At 38.6% G+C, this 22,389-nt stretch overlaps 1 protein-coding gene across 4 annotated transcripts in view; it reads left to right on the plus strand.

Annotated features, from left to right (window-relative positions):
* The window catches only part of PLCB4 (phospholipase C beta 4), a 207,040-nt gene that overhangs the window by 18,499 nt on the left and 166,152 nt on the right, over positions 1-22,389 (plus strand). For all 4 annotated transcript variants that reach the window (XM_068417017.1, XM_068417165.1, XM_068417242.1 and 1 more), the window contains exon 2: positions 2,203-2,261. The gene's annotated coding sequence lies outside the window, so the exon portion shown is untranslated. The remainder of the gene's footprint in view (positions 1-2,202; positions 2,262-22,389) is intronic.

The raw sequence follows: 22,389 nt of genomic DNA on the forward strand, positions 1-22,389 counted from the left end.
CATTAAATTTATGAGATTGTGCTCATCTGTTTACATGAAACATGAGAAATTTCAGAGCCCAATGGCAATTTCACCCAGAAAGCTGTAAATGATTAAAAGCAGTTGAGAAACCGATTCTGTTTCTGTTATGTGCATTAGGTGTGGTGTGATGCTACTGATTTCAGTGGAGCTGTGCTGCATTTTACGCTGATGTAACCGTGTTGAAATTTGACCATAATCTGCAAGAGAACGAAAATATCTGAGGTTTATCTCTTATTGGAGACTAATAGAGCAGCTTGTAGGCTTGAAAATATTTTTGTAATGTCTTTGTTTTTCCAACAGAAACATATTTTGAATAGCGGGTTTATTTTAGCATTTAGGTGGCTTTAGTTGACCCTTAGAAGTAAGTGTAAGGACACTTCTGTGTGCAGCTGTGTGGACGTGGAGACTCTGTGATGTCTTGTCATGTAATTATGAGATACTGAGGCCAGCCTGAAAGTGCACTAGCAAAATGAGAGAGTTGGAGGCATTAAAGAAAAAAAAACAAAACAACAAAATAAACATCAAACAGCAGCATTGTGTAGTCTTACTAGAAGAGCGTACTGTCAATATTTAATGAGAACAAAGTACCATCATCCTCTCAGAGCTGCTATTTATGCTTTGGAAAAACTTCTGTTTTAGTGGAAGTTTTTGGCAACTTTGGGAGAATTCAACAGAACAGGAAACTATTTTCTCTAGCTGCTATCATTGCTGTGATTGTGATTGCCATGGTTCTCAGTCCCTCTAGTATACTATTTGGGTTGTTTTATGCACCATGAGTTTTCAAGGCAAACACTAGACCTGCAACATGCTCTGGCCTCTCTTCACTGAGACACTTGTTTTCTAGAACCTCTCTGTTTCTAATCTTGCTGAGGCTTTTTCTTTTTGTTTTTTCCCCTTTCTCTTCTTCTGTACCTCATAAAACTTAAAAGGTATCAGGTCATATTTAATCCTCAGTATGTGCCTAGTGGATGATCTCAATTTTAGGCTTCAATTTATTTTATTTTAAAGGGAAAAAAAATGTGAGGCTTAATGAAAGAGAGGAAAACACAGCTTCTGTCCTAATGTGTAGGAACTCTTGATAGAGATTCATTTGAAAGAGCTACAGTTAATTTTGTATTATTTTCAATGCTGAACACACTTGTTATTTTTTTCTTTTAAAACAGCTTCTCGTATAATGCATCAATTTCTAATCTAAATTTGGATTTGACTTCATTTTTGAACACTCTCTTGTCCTTTTCATTTCGGTTTCTGTGAATGTGCTGCTTTGCTTGTTGAGTGGGTGTTGTGCTCATGTCCATTTTAAGCTGTCATATAAATGAGTTAGATACAGAAATTCACTGGTTTTGTGCATTTAAAAAAAAAAAAGGGGGGGAAATAAATAACAACAGCCAAGTAGTTGGTATTATTGATACAGGTATGACAGCCCCAGGATCTGTACAAGTGCTTCCTCAGAGGAAGCTTGGGAAGAGGTCAGATTTTCCTTGAAGCACTCAGCGTTATGATGCACAGAGTATATTGCAGAAGATTAAAATATTTGAATGCTATTAGGACTCTGCTGTGACCCTATTGCTGCACTGATTTCTGGAGCTGAGGGAATGGTGGGCTTCTGGGCAGCACGAGTGGGTAAAAGGATTCCCTTCCCCACACAAGTAGACGGAGGAAAGACAGAAGTGGACATCAGTGAATTAGTTGATGCTTTCATCCTTCTAAAGAGTTGGCAAAAGCAACGGGGGAAGTATGTTTTATCCCTAAAAATGATGGCATCATTTACTTTTTGCCCAAAGCTGAGCTGAGAAAGAGACCTGATGAAATACCTCAGAATATAATAAGGTTTTTTTTTTTATCTGCTCCTGACACACTGCTCCATTCTTGGTCTCCATTGTGTAGGGTTACTTCCTAGTTTTAAATGCTTGGAAGGATACCATGTGTTAGTTTCACCTGCAGCTATGATGCTTTTGCTTAGATAACAAAGAAGGGAATTTCAAAATAAAATGAACTTTAAACAAAAACTTGCAGACTGTGCAGTGTTTATGCTTGCTACAGTGTACATATTGTAATTGATAAGGAGAAATTGCTTCTGGGGGAAAAAGAAGGCCTTGAAGTAATTCACTTTTTTTATTAGGTAATTAAATATTAATACGCACAATTAAGGCTTTTCTTTTTTTTTTTTTTCCCTATAAGGAAAGGAAGACATTCTCTACAATGGAAATTCCTACAGAGTAATTTCTGACTTTCAAAAGGTATGTGTTTTTCTGGTCTTTTAACACTTTATTTTGGTTTTTTTTTTAACTAGAGTATTTACTTCAGGTTTAAAATATGGTTTAATGTTTCAATGCAGCACTGTCCGTATTAGTAGAATGAGAAATGTATTCTGAAAAAACAATGGTTGGAGTTCACAAGAGGAGAGAAGTTAGAAGAATTAAGGTCATAACTCTGCAAATTCAGAGTGTACTGTGCTCTCCTAAAAACCAGATACTCTGACACTAAGAAAGAAATGAGTGTGTAAGGATGATCAGTGGCACAGACAGATGGGGATATTCTGGATCCTCAGTGGCCTCATCTTTTTGTAGTAGCCTAACATTCTGGGAAGTATGGGTGAGTAATAAACTGATCTTTTGTTCCCCCTTCTCAGGCCTGACTAAACTACAGCGATAATGTGGAGCCCTTCTTAAAAGAGCTTCAAAGGCAATTTAGTTGCTCTGGTCTCTATGTGATTCCAGCAGATTCTTCTCACCTCAAATTTGCGGAAAACAATTTTATTTTTTTAATACTCAGGGTTGGGTCACTTGCACACCAACTTACGTTCACTTCATACATACTTCTAGTCTGAGTGTAGTTTTATATATCCCACTGGCATCAAGGATTCTTACCCTATTGGCCTCTGCTGTCTGAAAGCTACTTTTCCTCCAGAAGCACTGAATTGGCACAAAATTCCACTTGCTTTAGCATCCAGGCCTTGACCAGGCTCAGAAGCGTTGTTGAGGCAAATGCTACTTTCTCACTAATCCTGAGTGAGGCCTCAACCTTGCCCTCTTGGTCAAGCCATTCAGTTTAGCTTAACTGAGCTCTTTGATGCCCATCCTTACTGCATAGGAGCAGAGCACTGTACATGCAAAGTAGAGTGTAGAACTTCACACACTGTACTTTCTACTGAAACTTTTGGAAGCGACCATGACGAGGTGGTGTATTTACTTTTTGTTGTTGTTCACATAAAAATGTATCTAAATTCACATCAGAATTCTCTGATGTAATCTGAGATGATCTCTCAGATAAGGATTCAGATTGCAGATAGATCTGCTGTAGAGGGATCTTTTGCAGGAAAATTTCAGTGCAGAAGGTCCTCGACACCAAAGGGTATGGTTGCATTGGCCTTTTAGTATTCTAGGATTAGAAGTAATGGTACAATGGTTGTAGGCAGTGCTTTACGTACGTATAACCTTGTCATTAGTCATTAAAATGCACTTCTGTTCTCCTTGTTTTTCTCTTCTTGATCCTTGGTTTATCCCTATGCTGTACACCACAAGGATTTGGGAATTTGGTGCACTGTGACCTGGTGTTCTATCACAATTGGTTTGTTTATTTGTAACTGATAAAAATAATTCTTCCGTGGGCACAAGTACAGTTTGCTAAAATAATTAAAAAAAAAAAAATTAAACCTACATTGGCCAGAAATAGCTTTCTTGGAAAGTAGAAGCTGCTGTAAATATCTTCTTAGAGCAAAAGTCTGAAAATACAGATAGTGCTAAGTTCTTATCCAGGTATAAGCAGCAGAATTCTTACTAGAGATTTAGAATGAAATCACAGCGGAGACAGAACTGCTGGGTAATTGGCTCATTTTGCCTTGAGTAGCTATTGCATTTGAGCATCTTGCATGCTTTTAAAATAAAACTCTCCTTAACAGAGGGAGAAGCCACAATGTATGGAGTTAGGTGAAGGAAGTTAGGAATGTTGCGTTTCATTTTCCCCTTGGACCCATTTGTAACCATTTAAACATAGCATGTATAAGGATATGCCATAGGTTTTACACACCATCTTGAAAGTCAAAGACTTCAAAAACTTCTGGAACAAAGGAAAAGCAAATTCCAGAACTTCTGAATTTACATCAAATAAATACGAGGAGAATTTGGCTCAATAACAAAAACAAAACAAAAATAGCCCCAGGCAGTCACAATTTGTACAGTCAGTTTTCGGGTCTGTGAGCGGTGTACTGTAGTTAATGCTAGTTACATTGAGGATGCCTGGGAGAGGTTTTTTGGGTAGCAAGCATGCTAAAACATCTTTATTATTAAAGATTAAGTGAGACCATCGTGCATTTTTGTCTGTTTCATTACAGTGTGATTCTAGACAGTATTTCTTCAGGAGATGAGGTCAGCCAGTGTGTCCTTACAGGTTTATTCTGTTCACATAGTGGTGGGAGGACAGGGTTGTGCAAATGGGGGATGTTGCCTTTATTGTAACACATCATTACCTATAATCATGCTCCCTTTAGTGCCAGCAGGAGCTACAGGAACTTTGACTCCTTTCCTACTCGGAAAGAGACTGAGCTGAAGAGAGAATTAGCCAAATAAATTTTTTTTTAATAAACTATGGTTTCGAACACAGTTGGAAGGAAGGAGTGCTGAATCCCTGTCAAAGTCTATAATGTGAAGCTGGGCATAATGTTCACTGGGCATTCCTGGCTGGAATAATAATTAAAACAAAGTACTGATCATCAGTTACCTCATTGATTTTATTCATCACCACTTTTTAGTTGATTTTTATGGAGGTGAAATAAGATCCCTGTGGTATTTTCACAGGTTAGAATTGCAGGGGTTTTTCTTTTGTAGGTTAAAGGACAGAGTCAGATTATTTGGCATGTGTATTTTTGATTAAATTACCTCATGTGCCACTGTATCTCTCAGATGGGGAGCTAACAGCAGTATTCACCCCAGCCTGAGTATCAACCCCAAAGGGATTCTTAGTTATCACTGTATCTTGTGTTCAATAAGAACCAGTTATGTGCTGCCTATATTAATCTTATTCATGTAATTATGTACTTTGTCATTAAAAAAAAGTATATTTACATGGAAAATATGAGTAAAGGCCTCAGTCTGATTTGGGTACAACTCAGCCTTGTGGAAAAGAGTCTGCTAATGATTCTGTCTAGCATTGAGGAGCACACTGGAGCCGTCACTGGTTGACTCTGTTTATCCTGTAGGCAGGCAATAGTTAAATCAGATTATGGTGAAGGAACACCAATATTTTTCTCAAACTGCTGTCTTGACTCCCCCCTGCTTTGAAAAAGTTGAAATGCCTTCCTGACTGAATGAACATGAACAGAGAAATGCAAATCAGAGCAATCCCCAAAGATACGTTGAACTGTAAAAGAACGTAAGGATTCCCACTACCAAAATACTGTCCATTAATGTGGTTTAAAGGTGTTACTGAATAACTGGATCCTCAGCCCGGAGTTTATGAGCATCTAATGGACTACTGGCTGGAATCACAAAGGGAGGGCAGGAATATTAGGAGCTAGTGTGTTAGGTATGTTTATCTGTATGTATGACTTTCTTTTGTTTCTCTTTATGTGTTTCTGAGTGTTCTGCAGCTGTGCAGTCTGTATTTAGTTTTCATATTAACAAAAACTTTTTGTATTTATCTTACTTTTGTGGTTACATTAAGGATAATGTCAGGGTACTGGTAGATTCCTTCAGGGTAGCAGTTTTTGTGGCACAAGTAATGAAACAGACTTGGAGAGATACTCTGAACTGCAACCTTCCAGGGCACGTAAATAGTGTTTGTCCACCCTGCTGTATATTCCAGAACGAAGCCTGTTCATCGAGGGGTCTGTGTGCCCTGATGGACCCTGGCAGGGTGGGGGCAAAAGGCAGAGCAGCTGAACCTCAAGGTTGGTAGAGGGTAGGAGTGAAATGATGCAACTTTGTCTTGTATTCAAGAAGATCATTAGCACTTAATCATACTGTTGCTGAAGTTTTCCCTTCCCTTTGTGGTTACAAAATAGAAGACTTGCTACTGGCTTTTCTAAAACCTAGGTTCTTAAGAGTATTGAATCTTAACAGAACGTGTCTGCTGTGATCTTTATAGCTGAAGCAACTACTGGTTTTGCTTTAACAGTTGAGGGACTACTTGACTAACTTGTTCATATTTCTGGGGCCTCCAAAACAGTGCCATATAGCCACAGACATCATCTTGTAGCTGTGAAACTATTGCAAGTGCAAACACAAACGCTATTAATGTGGTGCTGCTCACACCAGCATACTTGTAAGAATTATCTACTGTAATTTCTAATGTATCACTGCTTACTTGAAAAGACCAAACCCTGATGAATTTCTCTCTATGTAACCTTTCTGCTACAATCACAGAAATATTTTGTGCTTGTTTTCCTTACTCCAGTGTGGATCTACACTAACTCCATTGTCACACCTGCTCAGTATATCATAATTGAGCATGGATTTTAGTCCTAAAGTATTTGCTTCCTGGCCATTATGTGGGGCATGGTAACTGCTCCCAAAATGGAAGTGACTCTTTGAAGGGGAGAATAAAGAAGAGAGTTGCCTTCTTGTTAGAGACCAGTGCAATTTGCTGAGTTTGCTATTCTGAAACTGAAGAGGTTTTTAATCCTAGCTTTAGACTGTGTCTCCACTGGATATCTTCTTACTGTCCCTGATAAGCACAGTAATTAAGATATTTTATGTATTTTTCCACCTGAGCTGCATTTTGCTCTGTAGCATCTATTTTGACCATGAATGCTGCTAATGTTCTCTTGATCAGGTCTGTTGAATCCTACAGCCTATCTGATTCTTTACACATGTTATCTCTGGCTTCTGGAAACTGAGTTCTTTTAGGTCTGAAAAGTTATCTGCTGTTCGTAAGGAACATGCATAGCTTACTTAGGTGGAGTATACACTGAGTTTCCCTTCAGATGGACAATGTTTTCTTTATAAAAGTTCTCTTATTCTTAGCACATTTCTAGGTCAGGAATGCTTAAAATATCTTCTGTCATTAAAACTTGGAGTCAACAGTATAAAACAAAAATAGAGAGGCAAAAGAAAAATCCATGAAGCTTACTGCATCCAGATGAAGCATTGTCTTCCAAACATTCCCTGCTGTTTGTGATCATGTAGTCTTCATACTTTCCTTTGAAAGACTGTTCTGTTTAATTACAACAAAATCCAGTGATGGGTAGACCTTTTTGGTGAGAAAGGTGAGCACAGAAGGAGCTGAAAGTATATACTGTCTCAGACTGAGAAAGGTTGATGGTTCAGAGAGAAGGGAGAGAGCTCTGGGAGCTAAAAGCAAGCGATAACAAAAGCATACAGATAATTTATGGCAGTAGTTTTATTGTCTCAGTTGTCAGGTTCCCTGTAGTTTCACATACATTTAAACTGACACTTCTGATAAAGAACGTAGTCCCCAGTCTCGCTCCCAGCCTCTAATTTCTTGTCCCTGGATGCTTGTTCACACCAAAAGCCTGTGTAAGTAACTAGTGAATCAGGTAACTGATCTGGCTGAAAAGTAGACCTGCTAAATAATATTCTAAAAGGTTCTTTTTCAGCTGAATCTGTTTTCATTTGTGCTGGCAGAGCAGAAGTTAGTGGGGTAATGAATGAGTGACTGGTGGACTTATGGAGAGGACTCTTGAAGTTTACCAGACTACTGCCTCCAATTGTTCATGTCTCTCTGAGATGAGAGCTGAATATACTCTGTCGTTTCCATGATAGGTCTGTATTAAACCATGCCTGAATCTTCAGACATTCTAATGCAGAAAAAGGGAGGAAACAAATCTTGACTCCTGAATATTTTGGTTGTTTATGATATGAGTTGTTTTGGGCTGAGAAATGTTTTCTTTTGTCTGGGTATTTCTTTAAGTGACTGACTGCCTTGTAAAACTTAATCCTTTAATCCCTTAAGATTTATCTGCCACTCCCCATAAGGAAAGACTATTTGCTGTTTTTTAAAAAGGTATGGGAATGTTACATAAGGAACTAAGCTATGGTGTTGTTTTTCATTTTATTCAAAATTTGTATTTCGTCAGTGCCCAAAGTTAGAACTTTGTTCTTTTAAAACGTGCAAAGACCTGATCTTGTATGCAAAGGTGGACAATGTGGGAAGAACTGGTCAGAAAAGGTGAGGCACGACATGACAGCTCATATTATTAGGTCTCAATAAAACTTGAAGAAGGTGGAGTTTTTGCAAACCATTTTGTTCTGTGCAGGCTCAGGTCACTAAGACATATGGAGTTTTGTGGTTTCCCCACTCTCCACCCCCCCGCCTTTTTTTTTTCTTGGGTCACTTTCTTTCTTTGTAGTGAATTAAATTGGCTCCAGGAGGAAACCAGAGCACAAGAGTCTGCTCTAACTAACCACCAGGAGTATGTGTCTGGAAATGGAGAGGGTAGAGTGGAAAGGAGTGGAGGAAACTGTTCCATTTCTAGTGGTGGCAGAGGCAGAGATGGTGAGTGACATTCCCATGTTCCCAAGGGATTCCTTTGCAGAAAGGTCAGTGGGATTTTTACCACTGACTTTAACAGAGACCAAGCATATGAAAAAGAGGGAAATGGAGAGTGAAAGAATAAGCAGAACAATCTGGAAGGTATGGGGAGAGCTGCCAAATAAATGAAGCAAGATAGAAAAAGTGGGAAATGTAATAATAAAACTGTCAGATATAGGAAATGCATATGTGGTGGAAGAAAGCAAGAGGTCATGTGCACAGCTGAGTTTGGACAAAATGTTTTATTCGTTTCTGACTCTCTCCTCCCATTGAAACTATCTGCCAAGCCCTACTGTTGATATACCAAGATTATTTGCCCGGTAGATATTTTCTTTCAAACTGATGTGTCTTCTGACACCACATGAATAATGCATTCATCTTCAGCTCTTACTGTTTGCTGGTGAAGCCAAAAAGAAAATTTCTAAATTACTGCCAGAAAATGCATTGTATTTGGAAAGGATTTTTTTTCTTTCCTTCCAGTATTTTCAACTTCTCTAAACCCCAAAACTATGGAAAATTTCAGAGGGATGTCTCTGATTATATTTGTGGGCTGGTTTAGAGCAGCAAGCCTTGGTTGAGTGTTTAAGTAAACAGATTCTAATCAAAGGCAAAACTCTGCATCATCCTGTGGCTTTCCCAGAACCTGCTTGTGTTCCAGTGTTCATACCTTATCTGTTGTAATGTTGTTGCCCTTAAAATGAGTATTGCATTAGAGAACAGGGAGTGTGCGTGTGTGAGATAGCTATGGAGTCTGCCCTCCTGGCAGCTGTTTACCTAAACAAATCCTTTTTGATCGCAGTACCTGTGAGAACCGGGTCTGAGAAGATGGCATGTGCTGTTCTGCATCAGAATGATTTCTTGCAGGCAATGGAAATATCTGTGGCAAATCAAATTTGCATTCAAAACTTCATTTATAATTATTGTGGTGGTTATGATTTCCTCTTTCTCTATGTACATCCTCTTAATCCACTAAGTGTAAATTTTCCAAACTCGACAGGTTGCATAAGCCAGAAAAGTAGGAAATAACTCCCAAAAGAACTGCTGCCAGATCTTTGAAGCACGTATTGAGTTATTGGAACTGAAACACAATGTGTAAGTTGCTTTGCCAAGTTTTGAAAGTTACAGTATGTGGAGTGATGAGACTGCTGTCTAGTTATTTTCTGTAAAACAAAGGGTAAGACAGAGAAATACAGAATGTTGTTTATTGCTTAACGACACATTCCACTTTTCAGTTGTTTATATTTTCAACTGTTGTTGTCTTCTTTTCAAAATTAATAAGACTTGTAAAACATTACAAGGCAAAGTAGTGAGTAAATCTGCTTAGATTTCATAGCTGCACTTCTTGCTGTTTGATCTGTACCAGACTGAAAATCTGTATTGTAAACAAGATCGTTATGAGATCTATTGCAGTCTGGGTTAGCAGTTGGGAGCACATCTTTGGAGCTGCTGGAGAAGTTACAAGTAATTCTTGTGCTGATATATAGACGGCTTTTTCGAGATCTGCAGAGTCCTTTTCTCAGGCATTTGGGCATTTGGAAGACTTTAGCCATTTATACTTGTTTTGCAGTGAGTGTTTTTATAAATGGCCTGATGATCACTCTTCTCATACAAAGGAAGCAGTGCTTCACTTACCTCATTAAATCAGGTCTTGGTGGTCATATGTGTATATCCAGCTCGTGTTTGTGAGCAAGCAGGTTGCTCAGTCTGACAAAAAATCATTCAGTCATTTTCTTCTTGCTGAGCCATATTTTAGCCTTTAGAAAGCAACCTCGTCTTTCCTTCCTTAGAGAGTTTATGAGAGGAGAAAAGCCAGTTAACCTAGCTATTAAAATATTTGTGGCTTGTATTTGATTTGAATTCACCTAGGCTGAGCAGCTGGCTCTGAATTCAGTAGGTCCTTTCCAGCAGGATGGTGAGGCATGTTTGCCTCACGTTAATACTTGGTTACTCTGTTCAGGTTATTTCTGAACCTTTCTCTTTGCAAACTAAGTAAATGAGTTTTTAAATTTTACCTTGTAAGGTGTGTTTTTACACATGTTGAGCCTTATGTGTAGTCCACTAGCAATTTAACTCCCTCTCTGAAAGGCAGATCAAATATTCTGTAATACCTGAGTTATAATAAGGGAGGTTCAGATGAATCAGAACTTGAGTTTGCTGAATTTGAAGCTGGTGCTCATCCTTCCTTTTAAAAAGCAGTTCAGCTTGCCATAACTCTGAAGGATTCGTATCAAGCATTGACGTGGTATTTGGCTGTGGTTCTGTTGGAACTAAGCAAGGTGAAATCTTTAATTAGACATAGGGTGTTTTATCAGACTGAATAATATAGTTGTATCTTGTGGGGGGAAAAATAGAAAAACATTTGGGCATACAAGCCTGCCTACAAGTTACCTGGATCTGTCTGCCTGAAAACTAGTAGGCTTTTTTCTGTTTCTTTATATGAAGTTTATATCAAGCCACATCAAGCACCAGCAAAAATACTCAGATACAGAAACAAACTCCTTGTGTTCTGCACACCATTTTTTAAGAGGGGGGCAGGTTATCTATATAAAAATCTGCCACATGTTCAAGTGTGAAGAGAGACTGACTCTGCTCAGAACAAGCCACCAGCTTCATTGCCTGGAGCCAACCGTGCTTCACACCAAGCTGAAGCTCAGCCACATTCCTCCTGTGCCTACTGGACACAGAGGAGAGAAGTGTCTTAGATGGGCGGCTATAATGGACTAGAGGGGGGAAGCAAAGATCACATATAATTTCTATATTACTATAGTATTTTCTATTGTCACATAAAATTTGGGATCAAATTTGTCATTATTAATACTCTGCTTTTCTGTGTTAATCTACAGATGCTATGAAAGCGTAGTAACATATTTTTACATTCACTTTAATATCCATTTCATCTTGTGAACGTTTGCAAATTGGCAAGAGCATAAATGGGAATCAGACCCTAAGAACTTACTTCAAAAATTATGATGACCAAAGCAAAGACATTACAGGAAATGCCTTTTAAATATGGGGTAATATAGCTAAAGTGACACTGTACAGAACGGCTAATCAGTAAGAGCTGGAGCTGGTTCTGTGATGTGGGAACACATGGTTGTGTCCTGAGTATTTCTTAGTGGAGTTTACTTTACTCTTCTACTCTCTAGTATGATTCTGCAGCCTACCAACTCTACCTGTTCATCCAATGGGATCCAAAAAATGGGCTTCAAAAAGCCAGGGCTACCTGTGAAGAGACTGAATTTGCCAGATCTCCTAGGACTGCATTTTCTGGAACACGTCCCTGTGTTTGTGTGGTATGGTTTCACTGCTGTAAAAGATGCTTTGCAAACTCGATGCCTGAGGCTGGTGTCACTAAAATGCACTCCTACTTTGGCAGGTCTAATGCACACATGTAGAGCTGGGCACACTGGGGAGTTGAGGGTGTGTTGGTGGGAAGGTGGTTGTCTTGTCCTCTGTCAAGTTAGCATGTTCCGGAATTCTGGCTGGCTGTACCCTCTCTGTCCCTTCTTTTCTTGGTGGTGCGCACCACCTACTGAACTTTGGCAGCAGGTTATACGAGACAGCCGGTGACAGAAGAGCAAGAAATGATGCTGTTGATTCTGCTACCTGTTGTACTTGTGACCTCGGCAGAATGTACTGGAGTCAATATTATAAAACCAAAATTATTATTATTATTATTGCTTATCCTTTTATGTGATCTCTGCTGTGCTCTCTGCCCCCCCCTCCCCTTAAAAAACTGTGTCCAGAACACAAGGAGTTTGTTTCTGTAACTGAGTATTTTTGCTGGCACTTGATGTGACTGGATATAAACAATATGAACTTGAGTCAAGTGGTTAAATGTTAAAACAGCTTCCCACATGGATTGGTTTACTGCCAGGGGAAGGTGAATGTTCAGTGTAAGTGCTGTATTTAAACACTAATCAAACATTTATTATTGTCGAATGAATGACGTGACAAGGATGCAATTGAACTAAAATGTACAGGTTATAATTTCATGGAAGTGAAAAACTTTATTAATATTTGAAGAATGGCTTTAATTAGTCTGACTGTTGGTAGATGTGTTCATTTCTCAATGTACATCTGGTATAGCCTTTTTCACCAACTTATAATTGGCAGTTTCCCATAGGAAATAATCATTATTGGTATTATAAAAGCACTTTGTATCTATCACATTTGGGAAATGAAAGTTTTGCAAAGGTCAGAATAAAGCGTGCCCCCAATTATGCTAATAACTCATACCACAAATGATCCACTGGAAGGTTTAATAGCTTGGTAGTCCTCTTTAGATTTCCTTAGAACACGAAGAATTAATATTACATTTTGACACTTTACAGAAAGGTGAAAAAAGAAATCTTCCTTCGCTCCAGCTTTTGAAGTTTGTACCTGAATTCTTTTAGTACCTTGAGGATCTTGGAATGTTGGATGTTTTTGTTTTGTTTTGGTGGAGGTTTTTTGTGTTGGTTTTGTTTCGTTTTTTTTTCAGAATTCTTTTTAAAAGCATTTTGTTCCACTTACTTCACTGTGAAGTAGCTTCTTCTAAGGAGGCCAGGGATGCAAAAGACACCATGTTCGTTTTGACGTTTGGAAACGTCTATATGTTTTATTTGGAATTGACAATATAGTCTAATAGACTTTGATCCTTTTGCTAAACGGAATGTGCTGAGGTAATTTAAAATAATAACCTGTTCAAAAATGTTAAAAGTTATTTAAAAACCCTCAAAAACTAGAATTTTAAAGCAAACTAAATTTTAATTTTGCTTTTTACCTGTCAAGTAAAATTTCCCTTGTTTCCTTTGAGGGATATTGCACGTATGCACTTCACTCCAAAGATCTGAGTAACTAAACCACCCAGAACTTTTCCAAACATCAGAACACATCTTCCGGATGTAATTACATAGAAATTACTAGATACTGGAGTTTCTCACTTACGTAACATGTCCACCAGACAGATTTCCTTTGAACTAGAAGGTCTGTGTTACTTGAAATGGCTCTTTTTGTAATTTTTGAAGTTAAAACATCAGTAAAAGACTAGATGGTATAATTTACTCCTGAGACTGATTATCCTAATGTACTCACAGTTACTGTGCGTCTACTGAGTTGTTAAAGAACCCATTAAGAGGGCAGTCTGAAAGGTAACATTTGCAAATGTCTCCAAATTCAATTATAAGTGTCTCTGGTAAACAAAATGTTTGCTGCACCGTGTCGGTTCCACTTAAAGGTCTGGCTGTATCAGGTATGTGTGTTTTGTAACATACTTTGAAAAGATAGAAAAGGCAATGAAATAAATAGCTCAGATTTACTAATCTCATTTTTTTTTAAGTGCAGAAACGCTTTTAATTTTACGTGTTTTAGTATAAAATATTCTCCTTTTTTTCCCATGAAGTGTTTTCTTAAGCTTTACTTCAACAGAGATGCAGGTGGTTTATTAGGCTTTTTAGATGAGCTGTAAATGAGGAATATTGACATGGATGGAAATTGAAATAGAGGGGGTTAGAAATTTGCATATGCTGATTTTATGAGCTGCATTAGGAAAGCTGCTGGTTTCTGCTTTACTGCAGATATTGTTTTGCTTCATGCAGCCATTAGGGTTATAGCAAGACTACCTGCATAAAATGTCTGTTACAAGAACATTCCTTTATAACATATTTTCCAAGAGCAGTACTAGCAAGGCCTTTCTCGTGCAAACATTTCTGTGTTAACTGTATTCTGGTGCAATTGACCACAGTGTAAATAAAGAGCAGAATGGGAGCAAGCTGTTGGTAGGCTTATACTTGAATCTTGATTATGTCCTCCTGTAAATATTTTTCTGTGTTGGTGTTTCTTTAGTTTTTCTTTGTCAGTTGTGGTACATGCTTACTACTAAGTGCAGAGACCCTTAGTCTCTGCTTGCTGTTTATACTGAAGTTCTCTCCATAGGCAAATTACTCTTCTTCAGCATAAACACCTCACATCTCTGAGGGGACGTTATTAACTCCAGTCAAGTCAGTCCTGGTTTTACCTAGAAGATTATTTCTATGCAAATACATATAATCCTGTGCGGAAGGGGTAAAGGCAAGTTTGTGAAACTTATCTGGTAAAATGCATACACACGTGATTCAATAAAGGATTGTGTTTTCTGTAGCCTACCTAGAGACTGTTGTACAGTCCAAAATAAATTTTCCAAAACAAAGCCTAAGTTTTAAATATCAGGCACACAATGGAAGATAAACCTACTTTTGGACCCTAACTTTATTTAGCATATGTAGTGAAATCCATAGCAGTATTTACAATTGGCTAGGTGCGGCACTCCTTACTTTAGTATTGTTTCATTAAACTTTCAAAACTGAGTGGATTTTATTTCATAGCTATGTGAACAATTAAATCCTCTGAAATTTTTCTGACTGTCCTAATTATTTTTTTTCATGTGAAGCTTGCTAATGCAGGTCTCATTGCTGCTCACTCTGCCAGTGAGTCAGGTATGTCTCTTGATGGTACTTGTGCTTTTAGACCAATGGGGACAAAGTGATCCAGTTTTTCCTTCCTTCCAGGTGCAATTATGGGTCTCAATATAATAACAATAAAATGATTTAATATCTGCCGAGATTCATATGGCATATTTTCCATTTATTTTAAGTTTGGAAGCTAAAATATCTTAATTGATAATCCCATAAGGTTTATTTTTTCATGAGCTCTCTTTTCTCTCTGAGGTTCTCTATTTTCAGGGTATTGCTCGTTCTCTAAATTTAGCTATCAGACTCTTGTAATTGAAGGCCAAATCCTTCTCACAGCTGAAAGAAAAAATCCAATGGTTTTATTGGAGTAGAATCAGATTTAAGGGGCAGAGCCTGAATAGTCTTTAATTGTTCTAATCCCTGGACAGCTTTCCAGCCAGGATGCTTCACAGGCACTATAACATTTTGTATTGATTGAATCTCCCTTGATGTGAAATATGAAGAAGATTTCTTATTCATGAGTTTGCTATATAGCCTGCTAAAGTCAGTGGGATCAGTTTTTCTAGTTGCATTAATGGGCTTTAAGAGAGAAGCCATATAGATTTTTGTTGTTGTAGTTTTGTTGGGGTGGTGGCTTTTTGTTTTGTGGGTTTTCTTTTTACTCTTCTCTCTCATGTTTCACTTCAATTTATTTAATTTGGTTGGCAAAACTGTTGATATGATGGAGTCTTTTCACAAAGTATTGCAGCTCCTGTGGCAGATTGTGTAGCCTGCACAGCTTTTGATAGCATCAGTGTTTTGGTTGTTGCTTTACAAGTAATACTTTATTTTGGTGTTAAGTATCTCATATATATGTGTCCCTATAAGCATGTTCATCTCTTGTGCTGTTGTGCTTTTGCTGTCATCTTGTAGTCCCCTGTAAATCTATCAACTGACGGGTCCAGTGGAGACAGCATTGACCTGCGATGCAGGAATAGCTCAGTTTTTTTCAGTGGCTGGTTTTGGATTGCTTGTATCACCTTCTTATGCCATTTTTGCACTGCTTAAGAACTCTTCAAAGAAATGTGCCCCTCCATCTGTCAGCAGAGTGGTTAGAACAGTGAAGTTAGGATCTCTGCTGGTACCATGATGTACTTTTGCATTCCTGGAATTTCTCGTTGCAGGAACCATCCTGTTTTGAAGTATTCTTGCTCTCAGCTTTCCCGTTTGCATCCCAGTTGCATTAATCTTAAAAGAAAGCTAGGAAAACAGAGCATTGTAAGAGTGTTCTGGTGCAATGATGTGTCAATCAGTGATGATTCTTCTTGGCTGAACAATTAGTTAATTTTTTAGGCAGGCAAGGGCTGACGTTCTCAATAAGATTGTGCTGAACAATTTCAAAAAGTGGCAAAGTTTTATTTATTGATCAGCAAGCTAATATGAAAATAAAAAATATGGTAGAACATGGTCATTGGCAGAAGAGTAATGCGTCAAGGGTTTGTATGAGTTTTAACATGCCAAATTAATATTTCAGTTTCTTAGAAGATATGACAAAATGTATCTTTGGATCTTACTCTGAATTTGGTATGTTTGCAGCTAGTCTTGCTGTTGTTTTCTCCATGTGGTTTGTGTGATAAGAAATATTTATATTCAGCTTTTGTTTAACAGAACTCTGGATCTGCCCTGTAACAGAAAACACTAAATATTGAGGAAGCTCTATCAGGCCCTTTAGGTGGAGGCTTGTGGAGAATGAGGTTTTGTTGCTTCCCATGTACGTGCAGAAGAACAAAGATAATTTCCTTCCCTGTGGCTTCTCTAATGAGTATTGATACAAAAGCTAAAGCAGGTTAAAAGTTTCTACACACTGTTGAACTACGCAAACGATGTGGCCACTTTTTTCCCTATTCTGCTGTTACTGAGAGCATATTCAGAGTGAAGAAGCAAATACCATATTTATTTGCTACTGTGGCAACAGATGAAAATCCTGATCTTAACATGAATGGGAACATTGGTCTTCTAGTTTGGGATGCCAGGATTTCACCACCTGTGCCTATCTTAAGCATACTGACTGCAGAAATTAAAACTAATTAAAAGCTAATTCTAGGTTACCGTTAGGCTAGCGCTACTGGAGCTAGTTCCTGGCATTGTCATGGATAACGGGCTTTCCATCACAAAATGGATTCTTCTCTTGTTTTTACTGACCATGTGCAATCTATTCCTGCTACATAAATGGCTGTTCAGCCTTTTCTCAATACAGTGCTTTCCCATAGCATATTTCAAGTGTGTGAATTTGCATTCTGTCTGCAGAATTATGGGAGATGTTAAAAACAGCTCCCAGGGGTTTGATGAATTAAGGCATTGTTGTAGAATTGCTGAATAACAGGATAGAGCAGCATGTAGGTAAACATTTGTTGGAGTTGATGGGGTAGGTATGTTGGACCACACTAGTCACTGTTCAGAGCTAAATTAAAGAACAGCAAAACATGAAGTTCTTCAAAAGTCCAAAGTGCATCACGTGTTTGATTCTGATTTTGTTTCTAAAGACAAAAAGCTATGTACCGCACCCAGAAAAGCAGCAATGAAACAGGGTTTGTTTGCCAGTGCCAGCTAAATGTTGCAAAAGGGGAACCCATGTATCTTATGACTCCTAATTTTTATTTTTGTGCTTTTATTTTGTATGTTAAAACATACAAATAGTTTTAATATACAGTGCAAACAGTGGCATGTACCATTTTGTACAAACAGTAGAGGGAAATACTGCTGTTCTAATTTTTTTTTTCCTGCTAATGATTAATTTCTCTTAAAAAGAACTCAAACCAGAACACATCAAACCTAAAATGGAGAGCTTTTTGATCTCTGAGTGAGTAGTCTCAAGTCCAGTTTCTGTCTCATAGGTAAAACCATATATATTTGATTATGACAGATAAGGGCTGAAAATGAAACTCAAGCATCCTCATTCATGGGAGGAATAAATGCTGATCTGCAAAGACACTCTTTATGTATATCATATGAAGAAAGCTGTTAATATGAGGAAAACACAATCCATATATAGTATGTACTAGTTCTCTTTTGTCCGTATGCAACTTCTGCAGGCTTTTGAAGGCAACGGTTAAGGAGAATTTGGGGAACCAGAAGGCACCGTGTTGAATACTTGAAAGCAAAAATATGTGGAAATCGTAAATAAAGGTATTTGAGAAGAATAACAGCGATGCCCTGTTGGACAAGAGGACTTTTTTTAGAGAGGCAATGTTAAGAGTGTTATGTGGGGAAAAGTAAGACCAGTGGCGTGGGTAACTCTCCAAGTGAAAAGGTTAGGGCAAGTCTAACCGAGACAGAGGTGCTGAGGGTAGAGGGCAGCCTGTAATACTTGAATCTTCCATTTCACTGGCAGTGAAGATCAGGGGATTTAGCAGGAGGCACGAATTGTCTTTAAAATGTGTCTCTTCTTTGGTCCCCAGGTGTGCCCTGTGACACACTGTGCTTGTGACCGATGATCTCTCTTTCTCAAGTGCACGGCGTTACAGATGTGTGTGTGTCCTTTTGTGTGTGGATAAGGGCCCGGGGGATTATTGTGATGCTTTTACCATCCCCTTTGCCCTTCCTTTGTCTTTGCTGACAGGTGCTAACACCAGGGGGAGAATATGTCAGCTGTTTCTTCTTTCCTCAGTTTCCTCTCTTTTCTTCTATAGCAGCAGCAAAGAGTAGGATGGGCTGTTTTCATGGAGGCTTCTCATATACTGGGGGGATGAAGGGTATTTACTAATCAAAGAGAAAAAGCTGAAAAGTTATTCCAAATAATCTTTGGCTAACGTGCAAGAAAAATGTACTGCGAGCTTAGCTAACAGAAGGGGCTGTAGTCAGTCAATTGTTAGCATAAAGGGAGTTTGAGTAAGTGACTGATTATTTCCATAGTATTTCAGTAGTTTCAAGGTAAAAAGCTTAATTTGGCATCACTTAAAGTACCCCCTCATAATGCAGGAGAAGGCAAAAGCCTCTTGGAGGCTGGTTTGTTGTACAAATTCAGTTTAGAAAGAAAAGTGAATTTGTCTGACACTATAAAATCAGCTTTGTGTCCTGTAAGCTATTGCCTCTTTGATGTATGGAAAATGCCCAGTCAGTGAAGGGAAGGTCAACATAAACACAGCCCACTTCCGAAATTATTTAATATTGATACTGTGTTTAATTCTGTACTAAACAATAAGCAGGGACAGTCCTTTTTTGTTTAAATAGAGATTTAGAAAGAATTACATTGCCCTTCATTCGTCTAGGTTTTATTAGAAAAGACATTGAAGACAAAAGGAACAGTAACAAAGCTAATAATAGGTCTTTATGGAATGTAAATTTCTTTTATTTTGCCAAACTAGAGCATTTTTACATCCTTGTGCTTTTAGGTTGACTCTTTTGTAAAAGTGGAAAAAAGGAGATAAAAAAAATTTATTCAGATTTTGTTTCAGCTGTGTTGATTCAGAGCTGCTTGTTGTTTTCTGTGAGCTCTGTCTATAGTTTTAATTCTATTTTTCTGTATGGTTTTTTTATAATTGAAGTAAACTGCTGCCTCTGCTTTCTTAGTTATGAAACATCTCTAGAGATGTTCTGTCCAGCATATCTAGAGATGTTCTGTTCAGCTGGCATATTTACTTCCTTGGTGGTTGTGCGTGAACATGTGTATGTGCTTACCTGCAACTGCAGCTCTCATGTCAGTTGTGAAAATGGACTTGGGGTTCCTGTAAACTAGAAGGCAAAATGCTGGAGCCTCAGGAGCTAGGAATGGGGCACACTTGTGCATGTTACTTTAACCTACAGAGTTTGCCTTATTTCCTAGTGTGCATAATGCTCACGTTGCCGTGTATGTTTCTAGATACTTCATACACAAGTATTTGCCTAAGTGATGTTTAAGACAAAGTACTTCTAAGTGCAGGACGGTAGCTCTCATCTTCAAAGCCCCTACAGTGCTTCTGGCACAACAGGAATGCGTAGCTGTGTGTGAATAACTGAATGTCAGCAATTAGAACTGTTATTAAAATAGGAAGCTACTGTGACTGTATTTTCTGCTCATCGTCTCTGTCTGTTCCTCCTATAGGCAGTATGCTTGGCTGACAACTTAAAGCTAAGTATTTCTTGCTTCCCTTTGGTGTTACGTTTTGTCTCACGCTGTAGTGGCATTCCACAAATAATAATTACCATAGGTAGAAATACAGTCTGCAGCAGTGCTGTGTTACTTTCCCCACCAAACCCTCTGGCCTTGCAGAAAGTGGGAATGGCAAAGTATTTGTATTCCTTGAGTGTGGTGGGGAAATGCTCCACAGGGTGATTGTTCTTCCCCAGCACACACCCCATTTGTTTACTCTCAGCTTTTGTAGTAGGTGCTGCTGGTGTGCAGCATTGGGAAGGGGCTGAGGTTTCTGTGTGGGCTCTGTGTGGGAAATTCAGTTTGAGTCGAGACTTGCGAGGAACTGGGCACCAGATTTGGTGCAGTGCTTCTGTGCTCTGGGGAAGAATGGAGGGACCATTCTCACCGGGTGGTTTTGGGCAGTTCTGAGCAGTGACAGGGATTAAGGCAACACTGCTTCTCTGGATTTCTGCTGCTTTCCCCCTATGGGAGAGGGAGAAGACAGTAGAAGAGCATGAGCTGGCCTGTTTGATGTTTGGTGTTCAGTGGTCCTTCTCTACTCCCTCAACAACTGCCCCTAAGCTTCCGTAAATTTGGACGGATTTTGCCCATAGTGAAAAGGCATGAGCACCAATACATCCATCCCCAACCCCTGCAGCTGTTTGGAAATCCTTGCAATCGGCAGCTCAATCTCCACTGCAGTACGGTTCTGGATTTCCTTCTCCTCCTCCTCTAATGAAGGAGGGATTCACCTTTTCAAATATAGAGCAGCAACCTTCTCCCTCCTCCCACTTCTCTCAATTATCAGGCTTGCACTATATCTAGGAATCTAATTTTAAATTAACTTGTCACCCTACATCCCATCTGGAGGGCTTTACAGTTTTAAACCAATTGCCTTTGAGGTGACTTTATATACTGTTCCATTAACATATACATGTCAATTCTAGGGCACCTACAGACTACAGAACAAAATCCCCTCTTGAGCAATGCGTCTTCAGGGAAAAGAAGTAGTTTGCATTTGATTTTCTGTAGAATCAGAGCTGTGGTATGTCAAAACCTACATTGAATGGGGCTGTTGAATGACTTATAATAATTGTATTAATACAGGAGAGTTTAGGGCAGTTCTAGTCTAGATACCAAATATCAGATGGACTTTTTTTTAATCTTGGTTGTGTTCCATCAGCTGTGGGTATTTTAGTAGAATGTAGGAGAGAGTAAAACTATTCTTGCCTGAATTTGTGAATATTTGTATGACCACCCAAGGTATTGACTTCCCCTTGAAAGCATTTTTACATTAATTTTATTAAAGAATTACGTAAATAAAATTACAGGAGCTTAGGTTGTATTTGAGACTGTTAAATCCCTAAATTTTGCTGTTGCGTATGACACTATTATTAGTGACATGGTACAGAGTGAGGGTCCTCTGTGATGCTGCTGTGCTTACCCTGTCTCAACTACAGGAAGGGTGATAGCCATGCTCAGGCCAGCGGTCAGCTTATGGTCCAGAGGCTGCACTCTCCTGGGGCAAGAAACGGCTTTCTGTGGTTGGAAAAGAGCAATATTTAGTTTTACAGTGTAATGCATAACTCGTGCTTCATTCTTTATCCTGAGGTAAACAGCATTAGTATCATGATACAGAAAAGTAATTTTTCTTTGTAAAGAGATTTTTCTTTCCCTTTCATGCCCCTACAGTTGTATTCCTGCCAGCAAAGATGAAGTGATTTGGATTTCTGTAGGTTGTGACATAACTGTTAGTTTCTTTTAAAGCAAAAGAGAGCCTCCCTTGCACTTCTGTGACAGAAGAACTGAGACATGAATAACGTGAATACCAAAAATCGATAGATCTGCGTCCCTTTCCCATTAGCCTGCAGGCATCTGACTCTGCCAGGCTCCCCTTTGAAGAAACAGCAAGTTAGTGCTGAAGGGTCACTTAGAAACAGCAACCTGGGAGTCAGGAGCAGCAAAAAAGGCAAAGAGAAGGTGCTTGTAAGGGAAGGCAGGGAAGAGATGAAAGAGTTTGGCAAGGGAGGATGGCAGCTGTGTCAGATACCTGGATTAGTTACAGACTAAATTTTTAAAAAGCTCATAAGTGCAAGGGCAAGATTTTATCTTTCCATTAAGAAAACAAAACCAAAACTGGAACTGGATAGTCTAAAAGCACTTCGGCAGATGCTAAACAAATCTTCCACTGACCATTTAAAAATTCAGTAGGCTATTTGCCTCTGCTTAGTTTGTGTGTACTAGTTTGCCTGTTGTGTATATAGTACAACTTGTGATGCATAAGTAGAAAAATACAACGAACTTTTAGAACTTTAGATTGTCAGTTCAGAGTGACAGCAAATGAACCAATTAATTGAT

The sequence above is a fragment of the Nyctibius grandis genome, chromosome 1 (assembly GCF_013368605.1).
Source record: "Nyctibius grandis isolate bNycGra1 chromosome 1, bNycGra1.pri, whole genome shotgun sequence".
Classification (NCBI taxonomy): domain Eukaryota; kingdom Metazoa; phylum Chordata; class Aves; order Nyctibiiformes; family Nyctibiidae; genus Nyctibius; species Nyctibius grandis.